This window comes from Meriones unguiculatus, chromosome 16 (assembly GCF_030254825.1).
Source record: "Meriones unguiculatus strain TT.TT164.6M chromosome 16, Bangor_MerUng_6.1, whole genome shotgun sequence".
NCBI classification, from domain to species: domain Eukaryota; kingdom Metazoa; phylum Chordata; class Mammalia; order Rodentia; family Muridae; genus Meriones; species Meriones unguiculatus.
The window spans coordinates 27,996,761-28,024,236 of NC_083363.1; the positions used below are offsets into that span (position 1 = coordinate 27,996,761).

General features: G+C 40.8%; 1 protein-coding gene across 2 annotated transcripts in view; it reads right to left on the reverse strand.

The window, feature by feature from the left end:
• Positions 1-27,476, reverse strand: part of Sh3rf3 (SH3 domain containing ring finger 3) — a 312,507-nt gene that overhangs the window by 134,238 nt on the left and 150,793 nt on the right. The gene's annotated exons all lie outside the window — the stretch shown is intronic.

Below are 27,476 nucleotides of genomic sequence, written 5' to 3' on the forward strand. Positions count from 1 at the left end.
GACATATGAGTTCTCTGACCTCAGAAAGATAAGACAGTCCCTACAATAGCAAACTTCTCAATCCTATACACAAGCGCCAACTGTATCCCATACAGACACCACTTCACTGTGGTGAAAAGGCTCTGAAGGAAGCAATGAATTATCTGTCAGGGATAAGGAGGATACAGGCACACAAGGGGATAACTGGCTCAAAGCAAGTTGAGCAGCCACTCACTACTGTGTGACTCTCCCTCTCTATGGATTAGTGGCACACACTCACCCAGGTCATGGGGGGCACAGATGCCTGGCAGAGAAATTCAGAGGCTACTCCTAGTCCCGGTCACACACCAGTCACACACCTCCTCATCCCCTCAAGCCATTCATGCTTTCGCTTCACACAACAATCTGGTCCAGGGGGAAGGAGAAGTCCAACCTGGTCATGGACAGTCAGGAGGTGTTTTATCACCCTGTCAATGTTAGTGAACCTTTCTAAATGGCATCTGCTACTGTGGTTTCAAACAGCAGACAGAGTTACAGCCCAAACATTTTTGGCACCCTTTTCATGACATTAAGGAGTCTCTTAGTCCTAAATGGACTGGACATTACTGTCCACTCCCTATACTTTTCTAACTGGTCCTGACTCATAAATTCTGGTCAGCTGCACAAGTGTCTCTTGGTTTTCTTTCCTGGTAGTCCACACTTGTTTAATGATCCATTCTGTGCCCGAGGAAAGCCGTGTCATTGTCCTTGAGTCAATGTCCAGCAATTCCCTACTAGAAGTGGCATTTTTCTCACAAGAGCCGCCTGAGCCAAGGGTTCTGTAGTATTTAAATCAATCAATAGTAGTACAAAACTCAAAGCAGCAGTACATCAAAAAGTCTTTGTAGAGGGTTTAATAGCACACTGCAAATCAATCATTCCACATTTATGTCTCGGAGACGTCTGATGACAGCATTTAAGAGAAAGCTGCTGGCAGACTGACAAACAACCCCCACTAGCCAATTAAATAGTAACACCAGAGAACTTTTCATTACAGAACTCATTCTGCATAGGTTTGTGCTGTAAGTACAATAGACTGTAACAGGCCTAGACTTTAAAGAGCGCAGGAGAAAGGCAATTTGCAATCCAATACTTTGCTTAGAAAAGACTAAAGAGGTGGCTGGCTGTGTGCCATCAGAAAAACCCCAGGACCATACAATGGTCAGCCAGTCCCTGGCCCATTGCTTTCCCACCAGAGACAACTTTTCTGAAGATACTTTTGGTTGTCACAACTGGGAGAGGTGCTATGGCATCTAATGTGCAGAGCTAGGGATGCTGCCAGACACCCCTCAATTTATAGCACATTCCTCGGTAGCCACAAATTTACCAAGTACCCCTCAATTTATAGCACATTCCCCAATAGCCTCAAATTTACCAAGCTCAGGATGCCAATGAGTTGGGAAACCAATCCCCAAACTCGCTATCTAATTTATAAAAAGATTATGCTTCTTCTTTTTCAACTCAGCTTACCACCACATTAAAAATCAAATACAGTATATTTTTCATGACAGGAATATTTTCACTATTGACTATATGGCAGCACTTAGTATTCCACTCAGGAAAGAGGTTTCAAGTGGCAGTAAGAAAAATAACATGTTCTTATCCTTAAAAAGCACCTCCACTATGTACCCAAAGGAAAACTTCCCTTGACATAGACTGGCAGTGTGTGCCCTTGAGAGACCAAATAGTTGAAAATTGGTTTTTTTAGGTATTAGTTTGGGGTTTGGAGCAGAGGCCTGGGCGAAGGACAGCCAGGTGTAGACATGTCCAGCCACTTGGGGAAAGGAACTAGCTTTACAACATTCTTTTCCTGCCCACTAGAGATACAGTTGCTAGGAAACTGGCCTAGATGGCCAGGCCAGAACTGTTTGTGGTCTTGGAGCCTAAAGTAAACCAATCATTTCAAAAGTCAATTTCCCTTACCCAATTGTGTAACACTAAGGCATATAACTCCCTGCTCTGTGTGTGTGTGTGTGTGTGTGTGTGTGTTTCCTTCTTGTTCCCCTAAACCACCAGGCTATACTCCTCCTCTTCAACCAGGGAGAATGTTGTGACCTGGGCTCAAGCTTGTAATAAAAGATCCTCATGTATTTGCAGAAGAGTTGATTCCTGGTGGTTTTTGGGGTTCTCACAAACTGGGCATAACACCCTCTCTTTGCTAAACTCAACTTCTCATTACAAGTGTGTATGCTCAAAACTGTAATCTTAGAGCCACAGCTCTGGAAGCTCTTCGGAAGCTTTTGTTACCATACATCACAGTGTGAGCATGCCAAACTTGGACCATTGCTGTGTCCTCCAAAGATCTCATTTCAATGAGCTTGGAGCCCTGTCCCAGTTGTCCCTGCAAAGAAAGAACTGGGGTTTCTGTTCAGTTTCCATCTACGGTTGCTCTCCCCTGTCCCACATTATCAGGTAAACCCCACTTTCTTTAATCTTGCCACTTTGAAAAAAGTCTCCACATTCCTGGCACTTCTGAGGACCCAACCCTCTCACCTGAAACTAATAGATTCCCAAGTCCAGTAGACTTGGAGAGGGGCATGGGAGGAGATAAGGGAGGGAGGGTGGAGTTGGGAGGGAAAGAGGAAGGGGGCTACAGCTGGGATACAAAATGAATAAACTGTAATTAAGATAACAAATTAAAATTAAAATGCCCCAGCTGCCATAGCTGGTGTGTGACTTCCTCTGGCTTCATCCCCTGAACCTGCTGAACTGGTCAAGGAGCTTCAGTTCCCAAATAAACCTATAATTGTAAGGTTTATTTGTAATCTGGCTTGGATTGACTTACTTCAACAGCTGAGATAACCCAATAGTGTCAACTCCTGGATTTCTCTAGACAGAAACCAGTTCAAGTACCATTCTCATCCACTATGGACAACCATGGCCTTGGATCACTCATGTGATCTAATGTCAGGGAAACAGGCAATTCCTAGGAGTCAGCTTGTCTTTAGGGTCTAGAGTGTAGACTACCACCAGGCCAGGGATCTACAAGTTACCTTCTTTCCAGTTCCTGACAGGCATTAATCCGAGCCTCAGGAGACTCCGGTTTTTATTGATTCTCCACATGGCTGGCAGTCCCACACATATGTGGGCCACAGGCCACTCATTACCACTTGCCTCTGTGTGTCCCAACTCTCAAATCTATTTGTACCTCTACTTCCATGCTGACCAGTAGATTTCATATCAATCTAGCCACTTGTTTGGAAGGTAGATCTTCTCCACATCTCATAGACTCTATCTGTCCTTTTAGCCCTACTTCCTACATTTCTCATGCTGACCATGGAATCTTTATCCAACTGTGCCCATCCTTTCCTGAACCCCAGCCTTTCTCCACAGTGCTCACTAGTCTACTGCTGTACTCCTGGATCTTCCCCCACCTCTCCCTCCTTTAGTCTCAATGAACCATACTGTGTGTTGGCTACACAGGTGTAAATCTGTGCCTACCCTGCAATTTCCAGTGGCTTTCACTGCTCCAGAGGGATCTAAACTTCCTGGCAGAGGAGCAAAGCCACATTTTTCTGGCCATGGCAGGTAACATGACAACTCCCAAAAAGGATATGTGCTCATGAAATCTATGAGCTCTGCTGACACAGGTCTTCATGCCTCCTTTCCCTCCTAGATCCATAGCACTTGTTCTGGGCTCCTGTCTGTTGCAGTAACAGGGCTGTGCTATATTTACCAGGACCTGAGAGAAGCCTGACAAACACTAAAAGCCATTTTTTTTCCTGTAATACAAAGGGACTCAGGGTAATCCCAAGTCAAGGCTATGTCTCTGCTGCAGGGGAGGTCAGAGTCCACTCTGCTCCCCTTCTGACTGTCATTAGTACAAAACCTATAGAGACAATATAGGCACGGTTCTGAATAAAACGCTCTCTCTCTCTACCATGCACTCATGTACAAAGACACACACACACACACACACACACACACACACACGCACATGTATAACAGAAATAATGCTGACAGGAACTTATACTGGGCTAGAAGAGCCAGAAACTGGTTCTCCCTGTTAAAAGATGCTCAAAAAACGGTGACTTACGGCACTTTCCACAGTCTTTGATCTTCAAAGCCCATTATAAGGTTAACTAATTAGTTCATGGATGGTTCTAGAAAAAGATGAGTATTACTGGGGACAGAGCAGAGATAAGACTCCTGCAAATCTCACTGTGACAAACCAGCGAACTCCCAGGTTCCCACTGCTTGGGTTCCAATCAGAGCCATTTGCTTTCTTTCCAGAGACAACTTCTCTCAGAGGGAGGGCACTCCCCTTAGGAAGAATTGAGTTCAAACACTACCAGGAAGCCATCATTAAAGCATTAAGAAAAAGAAATAAAAGGGTAGGAAAAGAAGTATATCTGGGAAGCCTACAGAATAGTTAACAGCAGCTACCCCGCAAGGCATTAATAATAATTAAAACTCATAATGTCAATTTCATGGCTCATTACTCAGATGAGGCAAGCAGATCTTCCTCTGGGCTTAATGTCCTATCCCATAGAGACAAGGTTCTTACATACGCAGAGCAGCACTTTCGAGCTTCCAAGGAATCAAATTCAGCAGTTTGCTTTGACAAATGAGATTCTATTATACCCCCAACTCTGCAGGGTCTCACACACACCCCTGGGCTAAGGGGCCACCATGGCCTAAAACAAAGTGGATGAGCACTCATAGGTGGGTCCTACACACACAGATCCCCAGAAAATCAGGGCAAAGCACACAAATCAAGAACTCCCCCACTTTTAGACCCCCATGAGTTCAGTGTCTTTCATGCTTGCTACTTAGGGTTTGTCAACCTATTAGTAATGGCTATGGGTCCCATCATTATAGACAAGTTGGTCCATTTTTGTCCTTAATCTGTGGCCTAATAAAGATCACAGGATCAAGGCATTTGCTGATTGAATAACTATGTGAAAGTTATCAGAGTAAAAATGGAGTTACTTTCATTAAGCCCTAGATAAAAGTAAGTATATAAATAAATGAAGCAAGCCAAACAGTTATTAAGGAGGGGTTCTTATGCATTCATGTCTGTTAACCAAAACAAAAGACTGCCATAACCACAAACACTGTAGCCTTACACACACACACACACACACACACACACACACACTTTTGCAAGGAATTCTGCCCAGTTAATCTGTGTTCAACCACATCAGTAGTACTCTTGTTATTGATATTGTTTTTTAATAAAGAACCAGTTCTTCACCAAAGTCTAGCCAGATGAATCTACCTGATCTCCCCTTTATGCACCCTAAGTCTAGCCCAGACCTCACAACCAGTACATCAGCCTAATCTGGCCACCCCTGCCTCAATCTCTAACCTTCCTCAAAGACTCTTTCTGACTGCCTACAACATGCAGGCCCATTTCAGGCCACATCCATAGTCTTCACCCAGCCAGACCCTGCACATCTTTCTCCAGAATTTAGCCAGATGAGTCCACACGATTCTTCCCATACACATCCATATCAAACCCTAGATCTACCTCCATTTCAGGACAGGTACAAGATGCACATCCTACATACCAGCCCAGCCCACTGTATTTACCTGACTTCATCATACACAAGTTACATCTGACCTTTAGGCCTAATGCAACCTGTATAACCTGTGTTCTGCCCTGACCTACTCGGTCCATACCAGACACAGAGCTAACAAAAAAAGTCCACATACCCAGATATCACTGCAAGTATACAAACAATATGAAAGATCAAGGCAGTATCCCCCATCCAAAATCCACCAGTCCTGAAGAAATGTTCACCTACCTTGATAATGTTTAGGACACAGAATTTAAAAGAACAATCATAACTTCCCTAAATTATTCAAGGAGTTTAAAGACAACAAAACATGTCAATAAATTAAAGAGAACAAACTTAAAGAGAATGATGCCTGAGCAATGCTAAAGAAAATGTAAACATAGGCTGATAAAATAATAATAATAGAAGATTTGGAAATTACATGCAATAAAGAAATAGAAACACTGAAAAGTACTCAAGAGAAAATGAAGATGAAAATAAAAAACAAAACAGACCAACTAGAAAACCTAAAAGAAACCCTTACAAGTAGAATAAATCAAGCAAATGATAGTATAACAGTGCCAATGATAAAGTAAAGGATGCAGAATAAATGATGAATGAATATGAAATAAAAATAAAACAGGAAAGAAACACAGAAGAATTGTGAAACATCATGAAAAACCAAACCTTTAAACTATGAAAATATGAGGGAGAAAAATCCCAGGTCAGTGGCATAAACTAGATCATCAATAAAATCATAGAAAAAAAACTTACTCAAAATAAAGAAGGTCATACCAAACACAAATATAAGATGTGCACAGAGCACAAACAGACAGGAGCAGAAAAGAAACTCTCCAATAACAGCACATCATAGTTAAAACATTAAGTACACAGAACAAAGAAAGAGGACTGAAAGCTAAAGCGAAAAACAAAACAAAACACATTACAAATAAAGAAAAACCCCATCAGATTAACAACTGATTTCTCAATGGAAAAGTTTGAAAGCCAGAAGAGCCTGGAGCAATGCATGCGAAACCCTAAAAGGCCACAATGACCAACTGAGATTAATGTGCCCACCAAAACAATCTCCCATAGTTGAAGGAAATCCCTTCCCATGACATAAGCAACCTAAAGAAATTATACCCAATAAAGCAAACCTAAAGAAAATACAAGAAGTAATATGTTGGGGTGAAGACAGGAAAGAGCATGGCAGAGAAACTTAGTAAAGAAAACACACATAGCAAAAATTACTCAAAGCAAAGTACCACTTAGAACACAAATAACAACAATCTAATGATCCCAATCAGCACACACCTTTCAATAAACTCTTTAAATATTAATGGTCCCATTTCTCCCACCAAAAGATGCTGGCCTGACCAAATGAATCAAGAAACAAAAATTATCTATCTGTGCCTACAAGAAACACATCTTAGCTTTAAAGAAAGTACCACCTTATAGCATAAGGATGTATAAAAGTACTCCAGTCAGAAGGGACATGGAATCAGGCAGGCATCACTATCTTAATAGCTGACAAAATAGTTCAAACTAAAACTAACCTGAGGAGATAAAGAAGGACATGTCAGTCTAATTAAAGGAACAGTTAACTGAGAACATTACTATCCTAAACATACATGCAACAAACTCTAGTGTACCCAGCTTTGATACGGGAGTATTTAAATTAAATTAAGCATATAATTAAGAATTAAAGACGTAGGTTAGTATCAACTCATTAATACTGGGCGATTCTAATACCTCACCTTCTCCAATTGAGAGGCATTCAGGACAAGCATCTCTCTGTTCAGAGAAACATCAGAATAAAGTACATCATACATCAAACAGACGTAAGAATATCTATAGAATATTCCACTCCAACAAAAAAGAATATATATTTTACTCAGCAGCTCATGAAGTCTCTCTAAAATAGAAAATATCCTGGAACAAACACACACACACACACACACACACACAAATCTTAACAAATTCAGTAACACTGAAATAACTTCATGTATCCCACCTGACCCTAATGCAACAAAATTTAAAAGCAAATGTCTAGTAAGTATGCCAACTAATGAAGATTAGACAATTCATTACTGAATGTTAATGGTTAAAAAAAAACAGGAATCAAGAAGGAAATTTTTAAAAATTTCCTTGAACTAAAGAAAGAAAGAAAGAAAGAAAGAAAGAAAGAAAGAAAGAAGAAAGAAAGAAAGAAACAGCACAGTAAAGGCAGTGCAAGGGAGAGTTTATAACTTTAAGTGCCTACATTTAAAGAAAAATGAGAAAGAGCAAAAGTAAGTAACTTGATGATACAACTGAAAACTTTGAAAAACTAATAACAAAATAAATCCACTAGATGGCAAGCAATAGTAAAAATGAAAGCTGAAATTAGTGAAATAGAAACCAGGAAAACTTGAGTTTTTGATCTTAGCCATTCTGATGGGTGTAAGGTGAAATCTTAGGGTCGTTTTGATTTGCATTTCCCTTATGACTAAGGACGTTGAACATTTCTTTAAATGTTTCTCTGCCATTCGATATTCCTCTATTGAGAATTCTCTGTTTAGCTCTGTACTCCATTTTTTAATTGGATTACTTGATTTGTTGCTTTTTAACTTCTCGAGTTCTTTATATATACTGGATATTAGTCCTCTGTCAGATATAGGGTTGGTGAAAATCCTTTCCCAATCTGTAGGCTGTCACTTTGTTCTGACGACAGTGTCCTTTGCTTTACAGAAGCTTTTCAGTTTCATGAGGTGCCATTTATTGATTGTTGCTCTTAGAGCCTGTGCTGTTGGTGTTCTCTTCAGGAAGTTGTCTCCTGTGCCAATGAGTTCAAGGCTTTCCTCCACTTTTTCTTCTAAGTGGTTTAGTGTGTCTGGTTTTATATTGAGGTCTTTGATCCACTTGGACTTTAGTTTTGTGCAACACATGCTGGAGAGGTTGTGGAGAAAGGGGAACCCTCCTCCACTGCTGGTGGGAATGTAAACTTGTACAACCACTCTGGAAAGCAATCTGGCACTGCCTCAGACAACTAGGAATAGCGCTTCCTCAATATCCAGCTATACCACTCCTAGGCATAAACCCAAAAGAGGCTCAAGTACACAATAAGGACATTTGCTCAACCATGTTTGTAGCAGCCTTATTTGTAATAGCCAGAAGTTCGAAACAGCCCAGATGCCCCTCAGCTGAGGAATGGATACAGAAATTGTGGTACATCTACACAATGGAATATTACTCAGCAATAAAAAACAAGGAAATCATGAAATTTGCAGGCAAATGGTGGGATCTGGAAAAGATCATCCTGAGTGAGTTATCCCAGAAGCAGAAAGACGCACATGGTATATACTCACTCATATAGACATATAATATAGGATAAACCTACTAAAATCTGTACACCTAAAGAAACTAATCAAGAGGGAGGACTCTTGCTAAAATGCTCAATTCCTATCCAGAAAGGCAAAGAGGATGGAAATCAGAAGAAGGAGAAAAGAGGGAACAAGTCAGGAGCCTGACACAGAGGACTTCTGAAAGGCTCTGATCGGTTCAGAACAGAATCCTACCAGACTTTTAAAGATCTACAGCTAATTCTTAAATTATTCAAAAAGAAAGGAAACAGGAGCACTCCCAAATCCTTTTTACGAAGCTATTATCAAACGAAAACAAAAACTAGGTAAAGACACAATAACAAAGGAAACTATGGGCCAATATTCCCAATGAACATAGACTGTTTAAATGCTTAATAAAATATCTGCAAAGCAAATGTAAACACACCATGACCAAGTTTGCTTTATCTCTGAAAAACAGGGGTGGGTCAAGACATACAAGTAAATAAGTGTAATAAACCGTTCTAAATGGACTTACAGACCAAAACAAACAAAACAAAAACAACAAACAATTAAAACAAAAAATCCCACATAATTATTTCTGCAAATGTAAAAAAGAAAAGAAGTATACTTCACTATAATAAAATGTAAAAAAAGAAAAGAAGTATACTTCACTATAAAAAAACTATATATGATAGTCAACATCATCTTGAATGGAGAAATTCCACTGCATTTTCAGTTAAATCAGGAACAAGACAAATCTGTCCACTATTCCCACTCCTTCTCTATATTGTGCTTGAAGAACTAGCTGGAGCAATAAGACAAGAGAAGGAAACTAAAAAAGATATAAACAGGAAAAGACAAAATCAAACTGACCAATTTTCAGATGATATTGAAAGTAAGAGATCCCAAAATTCTATGAAAAAACCTTCCAGAAACACTCAACAATTTCAGTAAAGTGGTAGGATACAGTATAAGATTGCAACAATTAATAGCCTTTCTATACATCAATAGCAAACATACAAAGAAAGACCTGGATATACTTCTATTCCCAACAATAACTTTGCTACTGTTATGAATCATAATGTAAATATCTGTGTGTTCCAAGGTTCTTAGGCAACTCCTGTAAAAGGGTTGTTCAACCCCCAAAAGGATCACGACCTACCTGTTGAGAACCACTGATACTCCCTATCAACTAGAGAAATGCAAATCAAAAGAACTTTTAATAGTATCCCAGTCAGAATGGCATGAAACAGAACAACTGACAACAAATGCTGGAGTGGGTGCAGGGAAAAGGGAGCCCTCATTCTCTATGATTGCAGACTGGTCCAGCCACTCTGTAAATCACTGTGGAGAACTGTCAAAAAGCTAAAAATAAATTCACCATATGATCCAGCTATACCACGCCTCGGCATATACCCAGAAGACTCACTCATTGCCCCGTAAGTAGCTTCTCTTTCCTCTCTCTTCTTGTGAAATTTGGGTGTATCCTGTTCTGTCAAGTCTTTCTCTGATTCATCACTTTTTTTGCCATTCAATTAGACATCACTTTCAAACACAGGTGCTTCCTTCTACAAACTAACTTTACATTTCTTTGGGATTAAAGACATGTACCATCACACCTGGACCTAAGCTTTTCTTTATCTGAAACTTGCTCTATACAAGGCTGGCCTTGAACTCAGATCTCCTTGTCTGCTGCATTAAAGGCATGTTTGTATTCCAGCTGGCTCACACAGACCTCGAAGGTCTTTGGATGAGATCTCTTGCCAGAGCAGCTATGTTTTGAATTACCATTCCTCTACACTCCTCCATGAAGATTAGCTTTCACGTTAACAGAGACATTATTCAAACTTCCAAAGTATGAAAGCAATCAATAGACCTACCCAATTATGAACCATAACAACAAGCAGCATGGCACAATAACCTAAGTGTGCAGTAGTGGCACACATACATTGACAGTAACCAACAGCTCTAATTATACTTAAGGCCTGCCTACCAAAAGAAAAACCTATCTGGTACTAGAATTCTAGCTAACTACTCAGAGCTAGTTAAGTTACGGATCAAGGAAAAGAAGCTACAACTGCCACTTTGTTAACATGCAGGATTCCCAACTACATTATAAATATTTCTTCCTATGACCACATGTAAGTGTAGCTCTCACATCTCTTTGTAACAGATGGACACCATTACAGAAAACCACAACCAAGGAAATTTAGAGGTAAGAGATTGTGTGATCAGCTGACAGAACTACAACATCACTTCTACACTGAAAACTCAGGGAGCATCACAGAAGAGGGGCCAGAAAGAATTTAAGAGCCAGAGGAAAAGTGAGTGTTCCGTGAGATTCCTAGAAATGTCATGGAAGCTATATCCATGAAACGTCAACAACAGGATTACCTAAACAAGACCTGAACAAGGATGGCACCAACAGACAGGATAACATGGAAGAAGAACGCTCATGGGACCTCAACCCTAGACAATGAACTATGGGTAAATGGCAAATGCTGAGAGGAGAAGAAATGGTATTTTTTAGGGAAGAGCTCCCCAACTGGTTTTCTAATACCAAGTGGTAGGCCCTGATACTGTATACATATAGGTAATATTATATGGACTAAGCATGTTGTATTTATATATTTAGGAGTGTGTGTGTGTGTAACTGTGCAACAACGAGAGAAAAAATGGCATGAATTTGACAGACAGCAAGGAGATTGAATAGAAGGGAAAATAATGTAATTATAATTTCCAAAAATAAAAAAAAGATTATTTAAAAAATCAAGGATCATTTTCTTTTTGAACATTTGGCTGAGATAAAGTGTAAAAAGCAAAGATTAAAAAATAGCCAAATGGTGGGACTGGACAGATGCATTGGCACTTAAATACACTGGCTACTCTTCCAGAGGACCCAGGTTTGATTCTCAGCAGCCACACTGCAGCCCACAACTGTCTGTAACTTGAGTTCCACGAAATCTGACCCCCTCTTTTGGACTTCAAAGGTAAAAGGCACATACATGGTTCACAGACATATATGCAGGCAAAACATCCAAATACATAAAATAAGATAAAACTTACTTTTTAAAAAGGCAAGATTTTTTTTATTTGTTTAAAACCATTTTGCATGGCCCTTATTTTGCTTTTAAAAACTTCGTGTAGCCTCAATTTCCTTGTCACCTGCCTACAAGTTCCTATGGCATACAGATTTCCACTGGAATTCTCTGTTATTCCAAAGTAAGTATCATTCATCATTTAGAAAAGCTTTTTTTAATTTTAATTTTATTTCAAAATCTCTTTATGATTAGCATTTAGAGTAGAAAAATTGGAGAATAGAAAACCAACATCCCAGGATTAGAGCCTGGGCTAGGGGAAATTCTCCTGCTCACTGTTTTCTCCACAGTATAAAGCTTGGGACCCAAGCAGCCAAAGGTCTCATGGGAAATGTGGCTGGGTGTGGATGAATGGGAGAAACCCCAGTGAGTGTTCAATGATGAGCTGAACATTCGAGCTAGACGCCAAGTCTGAGCAAAGAAACAAAGTTTGAGGTGGCCATATATCCCTCACTAACAAGCCAGGCTCACCAACCTGTGGCAGAGCTGTTTCATGTTTCACGAATAGCCAGCAGACTATAGAGGAAAGACCAGCAGTCCAAACATTCAAGCATTACATGATCTGTGGATGTGGCAGTGGTCCACTTCCCCTTTCTTCTCATCTGTGAGATTATTCCAGGAGTCTTCAGATGAGTGGAATTCACTCAGGCAGAGCTCTCATGCTCCAGTCTTATTTGCAGGCAGCCACACAGATATGGCAAATCTCCTGGTACCGGTATGCATGTCACAGTAACTGATGCAAATTCTGTACCAGGTTTTTAAGGGACCCTCATACAAAACTCTACCTTTGTATGGGCCTGATAGTAAGAGGGCATGAACTGAGCCATATTTTTCTACAAGCACATATGCATAAAAAAATAGAGACCTGGAAGCTAGAGAACACAGTAGAGCCCAGAGCCTGACATATGAGAAAGGCAATTTAGCTTATTTGGGTTTCCTACTCTGGAGTCTGCTCATGTGTAGTTTAGTTTGTATCTTGACAGAGTTAGGGATGAGAGCTCAGGTCTCTCCATCCTCCTCCTCTTCTTCCTTCTCATTTTAGCTTATAGCACCCTTTCAAGCTACTGGACTTCCCTCCATATCACACTGAACATGGCCATGGATGTGCTTTCATGTACTTCATCTGGAGCACTCTCCAACTTAAAAGAGGCCCAACCTGTTTTGACATTATCCTAGTTTACATAATAGCCCATTCTCTTGTTTATAAATGTCACCTTGCATGAAGTTGCCACTCTATCACACTGCAAAGAAGATGGTCCCAGGTTTTTACTTCTATATTGACTTTCCTTTTCTTTTTCTCATGAAATACTAACCACTGTGTCCTGGCTTTTGTGTCTCTCATTCTCATCTCATTGGTGCCCTTTAAGACCAGTGTAGGCAGAGAACTCAAGTGTCCTATTTATTTGGGTCTTTACCTCTTTGAAAACCATACAGTTTACAAAGCCCAAGCAGCTTTGAACAATGTATGATTGTTTCTAGGTACTAGCTTTGCCCAGGTCAGCTTAGTGGCCACTGATGCTTCATGGAGACTTCTAGGTAGCACACTTGCACTCACTGGTCACACACAGCTTCAGGAGGTCCCCAGTGTCACTCACAACCTTCTTAATTCTGGTTTGCAAAGATGAGCATTCCCTCCCAAAGCTTCATTGAAGTTCTTATGACCGTCAATCCTGATGGCTACACTGCGAAGGAGCTGAGGGAGGCATGAAGACCAGACTTTCCAGCACACGATGTGAAAAAAGTTTTAGGTTCCTTCACCAGGTTTCTCTGTGCCTGTCCCCTTGGAACATACAGTGCATTAAATGGGGTAACCGAGCTGTTGCCAGATGGGCCTGATGAGAATGAGCCCCGTCTGCATCCTGGCCCATCTGCTAGATAGTCAAAGGGCTAGCAGAAGCCATTAGTGAGCTGACATTAATACAAAGGTGGCCGAGGTTGGCACAGAGGAGATCCAGACAGCATGAGATGATGTCCTGTTCTTTCATTAAATGAGAATGTGTATGCTCAGATCACAGCCAAGGGGAAGGTGAGACTCTGTCCTCTGCTTTGTGAGAATCTGTCCTCTGCTCTGTGGGGCTGAGCCAGACTGCACCATGGTTCACTAAAGGACATGATGGAAATAACAAGGAATGCTTTGGCTACCAATTTTCCTGGGCCCCAAGAGGTCTGCACAGGGAAGAAAGTGACCCCCACAAAAGAGTGTTCCTGCCCTTTCCTCACCTCCCACACTGTTGTTCTCTCCTCATTATGCTGTTATGGCTACAGCATGAATAAGATCAAAAGTGAACAAAAGTAGCTGTGTAACACGGCACAGCCAGCTGATCCAAGTGCGTTCACCTGTTCTATTAGACTGGCTCCCTACAGCCCTGGCCTTGCCTCCTGCCTATTATTTTCACCACTGGCCTCTGCAGCATAAAGTGGCCCCAAGCTGCTCAGAGGTGGAGCTCTACTCCACTTCTCTATACTTCCTTTGGTGAAGTTACCAGAAGTACAAAAGCTCCACCATATGCAGTTACAAAGAGAATAAAAATTAATTCTGATCGAACATGAAAGAGTGAGTTAATCAGAAGCACCTAGAAAAGTGTTAGCCCTGGGGCTGGTGGTTCTGAATCTGGGTAAGTAAGACTTTATTTTAAGTCCATGATGGTATATGCAAGCTCTTAAACCCACGTTTCACTGCATGGAAAGGGGTACACTTAGGTGGCATGCTCATGTGTACACATGCATGCACACATACAGCATATGAACACTCATGCACTCTGTAAAAGCACCATGCACACATCACCCTGAGAGTCGCTGAGAAGTGTTAGGGGAAAATGCAGAGGGACCTGGGACCAAGTCCACCTCCCTCCTTTGTGAAGCCTTATGGGACACAGCTCTAGACATCTGTTCAAATTATCTACACAGTCACTGCATCAGTGGCCACACAGGTGACAAAGCCCCCCACACCTGATTTCCAGTTGTCCTAGTTTGTTTCTACTCCTATGATGAAAATCAAGACCAAAAGGTAACTTTGGGAGGAAAGAGTTTATTTAGCTTATACATCTAAATCACAGTCTATCGTGAAGGGAGGGCAGGACAGGAACTCAAAGTTGGAATCTGGAGGCAGAAACTGAAGCAGAGGCTATGGAGGAGTGCTGCTTACTGGCTTGCTCCTCAGACTTGCTCAGCCTGCTTTCTTATACAACCCAGGACCACCTGCTCAGGAGACCTCCCATATCAATCACTAATCAAAAATATGCCCCACAGACTCATTTGAGTCGCCTCCTCCCAGATGACCCTAGATTGTGTCACTTTGACAAAAAACTAGCCAGCATTCCAGCCTGTTAGAACATAGGCTGTGTGTGGTAGAGCAAGTCAGGCTTCCAGGGATACATGGTCTGTGCAAACTGTCAGGACTGTGTTGGTGTGGCAGCAGTGTGGGAGGCTGGTGGCCTTGCCATGATCCTTTTCAAAAAGGGATTTTAGTTTGCAGAGACTCCATTCCCCCCAAAAACTGGAAATAATCATCCATCCTTTCATATTCCCTACTAACGCCAAGAGAATAAAACTGCTGTTGTGCAATGTGTTTTTGTCTTTTAATGAAGAAGCTGCTCATTTTAAAAATGTTTGTTGAGGAAAACAAATATTCCAGGAAGCTAGATCCAGGGCCAGAGGAGGCAGACATTTCAAGGTGTGTAAATAAATCCACAATGACCCTCAACCATTCACTGAAGTAAATACAGACGACTAAAGCAGGGTCTACACACATCAGCTCTATAAATGCATGGAAACAGAGCAAAAGTAGAAGACTATCATGCCCTCCCAGGTACAAATTCCTCTCGTGGCTGTTTGGGTCTGGAGGGCACCTGCTGGGATTCATATGGACTTAACACCTTCATTCTCAATAGTGGTTTTCATCAACCCTTGTGCCTGAGTGTACCATGAACCACAACTTCTTTGCCCGTGGGATCCTGACAGAAACTCCCTGAGGTTGTTCTTATATTACTAACTAGCTGTTTACAGACAGAAACAGACTCAGTGATGTTAATGAACTTCCCACAGGCCATCAAACATGAAAAGCAAGGCATCTGACCTAAGATGCTTTTTTGAGCTGCATGCTACATATGCAGCCTCCTCAAAATAACAGGACCGTGACATGTAGCTTGTTTGCAAATATTCCAGGTAGCCTGACCATTGCTTATAGAAGTTCTGAGAAGTAGGAATTATGATAGCCTTTTTATAAGTGAAAAAAGGCCTTCAAGAAATGAAAAATTTCTCAGGGCTCTTCAATGGGAAAAGGATTTCAAATCTTACCCACCATCCATTCTCTCTTCTCCAAAGAGTGAGAGGAGCCTCACAGAGCGGGAAGAGCAGTTTAAATTTGGCAGGGGAAGTAGTGCAGCATCTTGTGTCCATTAGGCCAGAAGAAAGCAGATTCTTGATAATGTTTGTCCAGTTTAGAGAGGCATTGCTTACCTCTTGGATGATGGCAATCGTAAGTAACTAGTACATGGACCATTCCTAGGTGGGTCCTGACAAACGAGTAACTGGGAGCTGCAAAGAGGTTCATAACTCTGCATCCCTAGGGTCCCTTCCAGAAACCTAGGGCTTAATACAACTCACAGAGCTCTACCTCAGCATAGTGCACAGCCTCAATCCAGCTGTTCCCTTCCCCCAACCCACTGTGGGCCATCCCCCTTGGGGCCATCACACTCATCATAGCTGTCCCCATGGGTTTTTGGAGCCTTGCATTAACCACTTAAGCAAGGGGCAGAAGCAAATCATATACCCATTAAGTCCTGTCTTTCCTCAGGGGGATAGGTCATTCCTTCTAGAACCTTCTTATAACTTACAATAACTTACTTCATCTTTAAACAGTTTCTCACATCATTGTCTAGACGCTACAAAAACTAATAAAATGGTAAGGGAAGACAGGAGTGGTGTTTTGTATTTGTGATCCCAGCACTTTGGAGGCTGAGGCAGGGGGATCTTGATCTGAGGCCAGCCTGGTTTATAAAGCTAAACCCTTCAAGGTCCTGTTTCACAAATAGGGGTGGCAATGTTTTTTTATTTTTTGGGTTGTTTGCTTGTTTTCAAATACCTATGTAAAAGCTTTTTCTCTAAGAACCTGGCTGTAAGGGCTACGAAATGTCATCCAGTCCTGGATGGTTTTGCAGAAGACCATATGGGGTTGTGCGAAGTGCTTGATCCTGACCTAGACTGGCACTCAGATCTGGCCTTTCTATGTCCCAGTGGCCTCAGACTCATTTGCCCATCTGCATAATGGACACCACTAGCATCTCTCTCATGGGGATTTTAAGTGTTGGGCTGAGTTCAGACACAACAGTGATTGATACTAATGCCTGCAGAGTAAATACTGGGGAACGGTTTCCAGTTACCGTGTTAAATTACTTCCCCCCAGAGAGAATGTGAGAAGAATGACATTATGTGGTGCTTCAGCCTCAGGTTCTGTGGTACAGTGACAGGTACATAAGCGAGCAGCAAAGAGGAGATGCTAGACTGATGGGTAGAAAGAGAAAGAGTTCATCTTGCTACTTCAGAGTGTGTGGAAATCAGAACTTTTTAACTGTTTATTTCTGAAATTCTCCACTAATATTTTTGGGCCAAAGCTGACTGAGATTAAATGAATAGCACAGAAAGTAAAACTGTAGATAAGGGGTAACTACCACAGAAGGAATGAATATATGACAACTCAAACCACGAATTAACATTTGGGACTTATGTAGAGCTGGTTACTATGTTAAAAGAAATAAGCTTGATTCAAAATAAACCTAACACCCAATGCTTCGGGTTTGCCACATGCATACACTGGCTCTATGGACTCCACACTAACTCTGAGGTTTGCTGCCCACAGAGGGGGATGCTGTGGGTATGCAGGTCTCAGATCAGTCTTTGCCCAGGAGCCGAGACAAACGTATTCTCCTACCATGCATTGACAGGGATGGTTAGAGTAGCAAGTCCATGGATGTTTAATGTCCATATTGATTTGTAGAAGCTTGTGTGTGTGCATGTGTGTGTCTATGCACATGTCACACATGTAGAGGTCAGAGGACAATTTCAGGTCTCAGTCCTCACCTTCCAGCTTGTTTCTTTGTTTTGCCGCTGTATATGCCAGGCTGGCCTGAAGCTTCAGTAGTTTCTCTAGTTTGTGCCTCCCTCTCACCACGAGAGCATTGGGATTACAGACACATACAGCCATGCATGGCTTTTACAAGGGTTCCACAGTTTCAAACTAAGGCCTCACACTTACACATTTTAGACACTGAGCTATATTCTCAGCACTGACTTCTAGGAATCCTTGAAACACAAGGTATTGATTTACACAATGCTTTGCCAACTTAGTAATGGGCATGGCCACAAAAGAGGTGCCAGGGCCACTTTATAGTGAAGTATATAGTGAAGTATATAGGCCACTTTACAGTGAAGCCACTTTATATTATTTGTAGCATTCACCACATTCAAGGTGAATGCTACAAATAATATAATCATATCATTACAGAAAAAGGTCTTCAGGATGAACTCAGTGGGATGGAACTGGGGCTGGCACTGCTGCCTCACGTGATGGCTGGTTCACTTGGCAGCTGGCAGACTGAGCAGGGCCCCAGTGAGCCCTCAGCCTGTGGCAGCTCAGACATGCCAGCACATTTCTTTGTGGTGGCAACTTTGCTTCAGACTGTATCTTGTGTGCAATTATTCAACCCAGCTTAGTTCTGCTTTGCCTATGAGGAATTCCTTCTCCACAATTTAATTTGGTTTTGCAAAGTAGATTTTAAAGTGAAAATTGAAAACTCAAGTGTCCCTCTATCCAGTCCAGAAAACAAGACCTCCTTCCTAGAATGGAACCAGTGCATGTGCAGGGAAGGACTTGCTTTGGGGCTCATGTCTATAATTTTTTTGATCTTCCTAAAATATTAAATACATTTGAACTTCCTAAAACAGTAAAGGTTTTACAGTTTTTTCCTTAATTTGAAAGGGGAAGAAAGAGAAAGAGAGAGAGAGAGAGAGAGAGAGAGAGAGAGAGGAGAGGGGGACCCAGGCTCTCTGTCAGTGGCATCAACCACGCCCTGAGTCTCTCTTGCATTGGTCTGACCAGTACTCAAACAGGTTCATTTACATATTGTTACTTTGTTAATAATTACATCTTTCAAATTCAATTAACATTCTAGGTGTGTTAAAGCATTTTCGTTTGAACTTCAATCTTTATTGTAAGCAGAGAGTGGTTTAAGTACATTAGTGAATTGATTCACCCAATTGGAACAATTCTTTTGGGGCTCTCTTCTGGCCCTGGATTTGTTTATAAACATAACACATAAAATTTCCCTCTTGGAAAGTCTTTGCCAGCTATTCATCTGAAGGGAGATTAATGTTTGGAATGGGCAAAGAATTTAAAAACTTATGTTTTTAAATTTTTTAAATGAAGAAGTATATTTTTATTGAAGAATTGAGTCCATTGATGTTGAAGGAGATTAATGACCAGTGGCTGTTAGATCCTTTGATATTGATGTTGGCTATGGTAGTGTGTTTGTGTTTGGCTACTTTTTGTTTTATTGTAGTGAGGTTATTTATTTCCTGTGTTTTCTTGAAAGTACTTAGTTTTCTTGGGTGGTATTTTCCCTTCTAGTGTCTTCTGTAAGGCTGGATTTGTGTGTAGGTATTGTTGAAATTTGTTTTTGTCGTTGAATATCTTGTTTTCTCCATCTATGAGGACTGAGAGTTTTGCTGGGAATTGTAGCCTAGGCTGACATCTGTGTTCTCTTAGGGTCTGCATGATATCCATCCAGGCCCTTCTGGCTTTCATAGTCTCTGTTGAAAAGTCAGGTGTGATTCTAATGGGTTTGCCATTATATGTTACTTGGCCTTTTTCCCTTGCAGCTTTTAGTATTTTTTCTTTGTTCTGTATACTTACTGTTTTAATTATTATGTGGCAGGAGAATTTTCTTTTCTGGTCTAATTTATTAGGTGTTCTGTAGGCCTCTTATATTCTTATAGGCCTCTCCTTTAAGTTGGGGAAATTTTCTTCTATGATTTTGTTGAAAATATTTTCTGGGCCATGGAGGAGGGAATCTTCTTTTTCCTCTATTCCTATTATTCTTAGGTTTTGTCTTTTTATGTTGTCTTGGATGTTTTGTGTCAGGAATTTTTTTAGATTTATTATTTTCTTTGAGGGATACATCGATTTCTTCCATTGTATCTTCTACACCTGAGATTCTTTCTCCCATCTCTTGTAGTCTGTTGGTTATGCTTACCTCTGTAGTTCCTGTTGTTTTTTTCCTAGGTTCTCCCTCTCCATGATTTCCTCAGTTTGTGTTTTCTTTAATTTTTCCAATTCTATCTTCAGATCTTGAACCAGTTTGTTGATTTCCTTCAACCTGTCTGACCCTGTTTTTCCTTCAATTCCTTCAGCTGTTTGTTTGAACAATCCTCTGTTTCTTTTATTTCTTTCAGTGATTTAATCATTTCCTCTTTGAGAGCCACAAACTGTTTGGCTGCATCTTCCTGTATGTCTTTACGGATGGCCATAATCTGTTTTATAATCTCTTCCCCTAATTCTTTACACATTTTATTTGCTTCCCCCATTAACCTCTTCATAAGTATAGATGTAAGGTCATCTTCTTGAATTTCACTTATGTTAGGGTGTCCAGGGCTACTTGCCCCTGGATAACCAGGTTCTGGGGATACCATATTGCTTTGCCTTTTGTTGGTTGTGCTTTTTCGCTGGCCTCTACCAATCTCTCTGTCTCAGGTGTTGTCCATTAATTTCTGGTGCCTGTTGGGTCCTGGGGTGGGGAGAATCCACTTGGCAGAGTTCTGAAGGAGATCTCCTCAGCTTTTCGGGTATGGTCAACTGAATGGTGGTGCTTCTCAGGAATTGTCACAGTTCACTTCAGGTGTATGGACCTGTATGGTAACTTGTGGTGTTCAGGAAGGCTCTCCTCTCATCAGGAGAGGTCTTGGTGATGGCTGCCCTGCTGCTGGGTTTCTTGCTCTGAATTTAGTGAGCAGCAGCTGTTGCTCTTATAGTGTAATTGTTGGGTGCAGCCCTCTTGAAAAACCAGGGAATCTCACAGTTTTGTCAGTCTAGCTAGGGATAACTGGTTGATCTTTGGCACAGTATCTGAGGGCTGCTGTAATGGCTCTCTGGCTTTTGTAGGTCTGATGATGCAGCTGTGTGCCCTAGTGCCCTAGTGGTACTCAACAATGGCAGGTGAACATGGCGCTCATGCCTATAGTAAAAGGATAGACCCTAGAGTCTGTGTGAATCCAGAAAGTCTTCTGGAGCTGAGTGTACTGAGCGTTGGACCTCATGAGCCCCCGCTGTGGGGTTCCCTCCTGACAGGGACACCCAGACTTTGCTTTGGGGACTGCCATTCTGTCTGGGATGATGAGTAGAACCCGCAGGCACAGATGAGCATGGCTCCGCCTTTCTGGCGCCTGGTGCCTGGCACCTGGGTGTCTGCCCAAACTGGGTAATTTTTCTGGAGACCTTTTCGGGGTGATGATATTGGATGAGTGCTCTGAGATCAGACCTGCTGTTGCCCTCCCTGTGGGTTTGCACCCGACAGAGAAACTCAGTCTTTGGTGCCCTGGGGCCCATAGTTCTATCTGGGGCAGGGAGTCAGGCACGTAGGCAGGGCTCTGTGCTGGCGCCTGTATGCCTAGCTCGGCTCTGGGCTGGCTGTTGGGCACCCGCAGAATCCTGGGTCTTTTCCAGGGAATGTCTGGGTGACCTAAGGTCGGTCCCGATTGTTTCCTGCACCATGGGGTTATCTCTCAACTGGAAATCTCAATCTCTGATGTTGTGGTGCCCACAGTTCAGTCAGGGACAGTGATCAGAGCACACTGATGTGGGGCTCTGGGCTAGCGACCAAGCGCCTGGCGGAACTGGGATCACTTCTGTGGTTTAGCTGGGTGAACTGAAGCTGATTGAATCCCCCACCGTGGGGTATCCTCTCACCTGGGAAGCACAATCGCTTGTGTTTTAGGGCCGAGAGTTCTAACTGCTGGTCACTGTGTGGATCCTGTTGTGCTGCTGGTGCAGTTGTCCTAGTGCCGCCATCTTGGATCCACCTCGAAGAAGTATATTTTTAAATGAAGAATAATTTTTAAATGAAATATAAATAGCCAATGAATACATGAAAAAATGTTCAATATCTGTATCCATCAAGGTAATCGAAATCAAAGCTTTACTGAGATTTCATTCCACCTTTGAAAAAAAATTCTGGTGAGAGATAAGCACATGAAAAAAGTCTTAATTATACTTTTATTCTTATTCTCAGCTAGTGGGAAGTAAATTAATTAGTCCAGCAACTATGCAAGTAGTTTTCGATATTTCTCAAAAAATGGGCAAGGGGGCAGACCTAGGGGTAAGACTAGTCCTGAACCAGGTTGGTGTGGGGAAAGTTTCATGTTTTGTAATAGTTTTGGGGAAATCCAAAGATCTAGGGGGAGAACCAGATATGACACTGGGTTAGGACCTCCAGCTCACAGTGAAACCTTCAGACCCAGGCAGGAGGTCCAGTCTGGGGCAGACAACACCTGGCCCAAAGAGGAAGACTCAAGACAGAGCACCCAGTCTGAAAATGGCAGTCTCGGAGAGGAAAGAACACCTTATTTCTACCAGGAGTGAATTCCCGCTGAATATTGTGTTTACTGAAATGAAAGCTTCCGTGTTAGGAATGGGGGATTGCGTCCACTTTCCTTCTCGGTGAGGGAGCACTATCAGGCTTAGACCTGTACAGATGCACTCTAAAGTAAGTTTTAGTAACTAAAGGTACTTTTCTGTTCATGGGGTCAAATTACTTCCCCCAATTGAACAAGTTAGCATTGTTATTTCACTTTGACTATATAAACAGTTATGATGAGTTAGCAACATAAGAATGAATGCTGGGTTTCAAAGAATCAAAAATTTTATTTTTGATTTAATAATTTATAAATTATTTGCAGATTAGAAAAGTGACCTAAGTATGTAAACTCTTAAAATTAGAAGCTTTAGTCATATCTCTTATGGTCTTCAATACTGGGCAAAGTACTTTTACCTACATATTTGAGTTACAGTGACTTGACATTTCTTTTGTTTCTTTGCTCTCATTATGAAAAACTTTTCCTCCAAAGAATTTATAGAGGCATGTCAAAAAAATCACCCAAGCCTCATCATTAACTGACAGGAAAACATCAAGCTGACGTGGATGATAGAATTAGAAAGCACAACAAATACAATGGCTTTTATTTCTCCTTTTTTCCCTAGACAAGTATCTTTATGTAGCTTTGTCTGTCCTGAACTCACTTTGCAGAACAGCTGGCCTGGAAGCCACAGAGACTTGCTTGCCTTTGCCTACTGAGTGTTGGATTACAGTTTATAGGACTAACTGCCTACATCAAAAAATTCAAATGAATAACTTAATGGTGCATCTAATAGCTCTAGAAAAATGGGGATAAGGAACACGCAAAACAAAAGTACATGGGAAGAAAATGAAAATCACAGCTGAAAACAATGAAATAGAAATGAGAAAAACAATACAAAGAATCCACAGAATGAGAATTTGTTCTTTAAAAAATACAAGACTGGCAAATCTTTAGCCAAATTAACCAAAAGAAAGAGAGAAGACCCATATTTATAAAATTAGAGATGAAAAGATAGATATTACAAAAGACATTAATAAAATTAAGAAACTTGTAGGAACATACTTTAAATTATATATACAACTAAACTGGAAAATATTTTTTTTAAAAATGGATGAATTTTTAGATGTATATGACCTGAAAAAGTTAAATCAAGATGAAGCAGATAATTTAAACACACATAGTGCAACAAAATAGAAGCAATAGTTTTAATGTCCCAACTTCAAAATTCTTTTTTATGAAGCCAGTTTTTACCCTGATATAAAAACTAGACAAAGATCCAACCAAAAGGAGCCAGAGAAGGAGGAGGAAGGAGAAGAAAAAAAGAAGAAAGTTATAGGTCAATCTCATTAATAAATACAGAAAAAAATTCTTAATAAAATGCTTGCAAATGCAATTCAAGATGACACCCAAAACATCATACACCATGATCAAGTCTTTTTCATTTCAGAAATGCAGCTAAGGTTCAACACATACATATCAATATATGTAATTGAACACATAAACTCCAGGATAAGAAACCACATGACCATCTCATTCGATGCTGAAAAAGCCTTTGACGAAATCCAACATCATTCATGATAAAAGTCCTGGAGAATCTAGAAATACAGGGAACATACATCAACATGGTAAAGGCCAAAATCAAAGGAAATGCGGGAAACATTCTCCTACATCATGAAGATTCTTTCCACTCTTATTCAACATAATTCTTGGAATCTTAGCTAGAGCAATAAGACAAAAGAAGATGGCAGGGCTACAGTTAAGAAAGGAGGAAGTCAAAGTATCCTTATTTACAGATCCTTATGTACAATTCTATACATAAAAGATCTTAATGGTGCCATCAGAAATCTCCTGAAGCTGATAAACACATTCAGCAAAGTAGCATACAAAATTAACAAAGGAATTATTACCCTTCCTATATGCTGACAACAAACATATTGAGAAAGAAATCAATCCCATTCACAATAGCTTTCAAAATTCTTAAAACAAATCTAACTCAAAAAGTGAGACATATACAATGAAAACTTCACGGCACTGAAATAAGAAACTGAAGAAGATACTGGAAAATGGAAAGGCTGTTCCTGATGGTCAGTATCACTACTGTGAAAGTGGCCATCTTAACAAAACACAATTTACATTTAACCTAATCCTCATAAATATTTCACCTCAATTCTTCACAGAAATTGAAAATAATGATCTCAAAATTTTTATAGAACTACAAAGAACTAGGATAGTCAAAATAATCTGAACAATAAGACACTGCTGGAGGTATCACCAGTGCTGATTTCAAGTCATACTACAGATCTACAGGAACAAAAACACCATAGTACTAGCATAAAAGCAGACACGACACACTGATCAATGGAATATACTTGAAGAGCCAAGAAAGCCCACCCTCTTACAGCTACCTAATTTTGACAAAGAAGCCAAAAAACTATTCACTGGAGTAAAGAAATCATCTTCAATAAATAGTGCTGGTCAAAGTGAATAGTTACATGCAGAAGAATGAGACTTGGTCCTTATATCTCAGCCTGCACAGAATTCAACTTGAAATGGATCAAGGACTTCACTATAAAACCTAATACCCCAAAGGAAGATGTAGGGAACATGCTTCTACTAACAGGCACTGGAATGGACTTTCTGAACAGGACCCCAGTAGTGCAGGCATTAAGACTAACAGTTGACAGATGAGACCTTATGGAACTAAAAGTTTTTTTTTTCTGTAGATTTATTACTACAGCAAAGGATACCATCATTCTAGTGAAGAGGCAACCTATACAATGGGGAAAATCTTTACTAGTGATACATATGAGAAATGGTTGGTACCTAGAATATAAAATACTTAAAAAAAACTAAACCCCAGTTGAAAACTAGAAAATGGTACTTAATAGTGAGTTCTCAAAAAAGAAACACAAATGGTTGAGAAATACTTTTTAAAGAAGTTCAACAAATTTAGATACCAGGTAATTGAAAATTAAAACTACTTGAGATTTCATTTCACCCCAGCCAGAATGGATAAGATTTTTTTTTTTTAATGACAAATGCTGGACTGGTTATGGGGAAAGGAGACTTACTCACTTTTGGTGGGAGTGCAAAATGGTATAGCCGTTACGGAAACCAGTGTGGGGGTTTTTCAAAGAGTTAGAAATAAATCTACCATGTGATCTACCTATATAACTCCTGGTCATATTCCTAAAGGACTCTATATCCTGCTGCCAGGAACTGGAGATTGCCTAGATGTGCAAAAACTGGTGAATGAATAATAAAAATGTGGCTCATATATACAGTAGAATATTATTAATTTGTAAAGGAAAATGAAATCATAAAATTTTCAGGTAGATGGATGGAATTGGAAATAATCATTCTGACTGACAGAAACCAAACTAAACCTGTTTGCAGTTGATATGATACTATACACAAGAGATTTAGAACATTCTATAGAAAAACTTCTAGAAATAACAAACAATTTCAGCAATGTGGCAGGACACAGAATCCACATACAAAAATCAATAGCTTTTCTGTACAACAAACATACAAAGGAGATTAGGAACACACTCCCAGTCACAATAGCCTCAAAGAAAATAAAACATCTAGGAATAAACCTAATCAACTTGTACAATGAAAATGTAAAAGACATCACAAGCTGATGAGTTGGAAGAATTATTACTGTGAAAATGACCATTCTATTCAAATCCATTCACATATTCAATATAGTCCCAGTCAAAGACCCCCATCTCATTCAAAGAAACAGAAAAAAAAATATGGACAAAAGACCCAGAGAGGTGAAACAATCCTGAGCTAAAGAGGAATGCAGGAGAGATTACCATTCCAGACTTTGTTCTGGATAATGGACCCCACCTGGCTCCAGCTAGCTAGATGGAGGGATGAGTATAGTGCTCTTAGGGAAAACTGAAGGCCAGTGGACAGTTTCCCAGAGCTGAAGAGGAAACATGACCAATAACTCAGGCTGATTTCCAGGGTAAGAGTCATGGTATCCTCCCGCTGGCTTCAAGAAAAACAAGAAACACACCTCATGCCTCTTATACAGCCAAAGCCCTGTGCCAGAATAGCTGTTTTCTTGCCAACACGGATGGACTGCATTTTCTATATTAGTCATCTTTGTTAGAACCAGGAAGAGGGAAGTGTGTAAGCGAAAGCTAAGCAGTTCCTTTAGAGGATACTGTGTCAACATACATGCCTCATTCCTCAGGAAGGCAAACACTCCTCAGAGCAGGAAGGCCTGCTCCTTGGAAGTAGAATCAGAGTGACAGCTACCTTCTCTGCTCAGCCTTGCACTCACCTTGCATATCACTCAGAGTGGACCCAGTCATTCTAACTTCACCTTCTTTCTTGAAGGTACTTACCGCTTCTAAGCAAGGAATTCTAGAAAAGGAGGATGAATGTGTCCTTCTATAAAGGGCTTGTCAACACTTTATAGATACTAGCTGAGCGACTTCACGGGGTTTTCCTCATACTGCCTACTACTAAGGGTTCAGTAGAAAACACACATGGTTTGGATCCAAGTAGGATGCCAGCATTCTACCTCCTTAGTAGCCCCATTCTGGTCACCTAAGTACTGTGGCTGCTTGCTACTCCTCTTCATCCCCATCCTTCTCCATTTGAGATACTCAGATTCCAGTACAATACCCACCAGAGACTCTCAAGCAACTACACATGACCCAGAATGCCAGAGCCTTGCCAGCTGCCTGACTGGAGCCACCAAATTGCCGTCTTCAGCCTAGAGACCCAGGACCAGCACATACTGCCAGAGGAAACTCCTTTCAAACATCATGACCAAACTGTTGAAGGTAACAGACTGTAGCAGAAAAACAGGACTCCTAGAATAGAGGCTGTAGACCCAAATACCAGACAAACAGAATAACTGTGATCCCAAACATGGTACAATGTAGGAC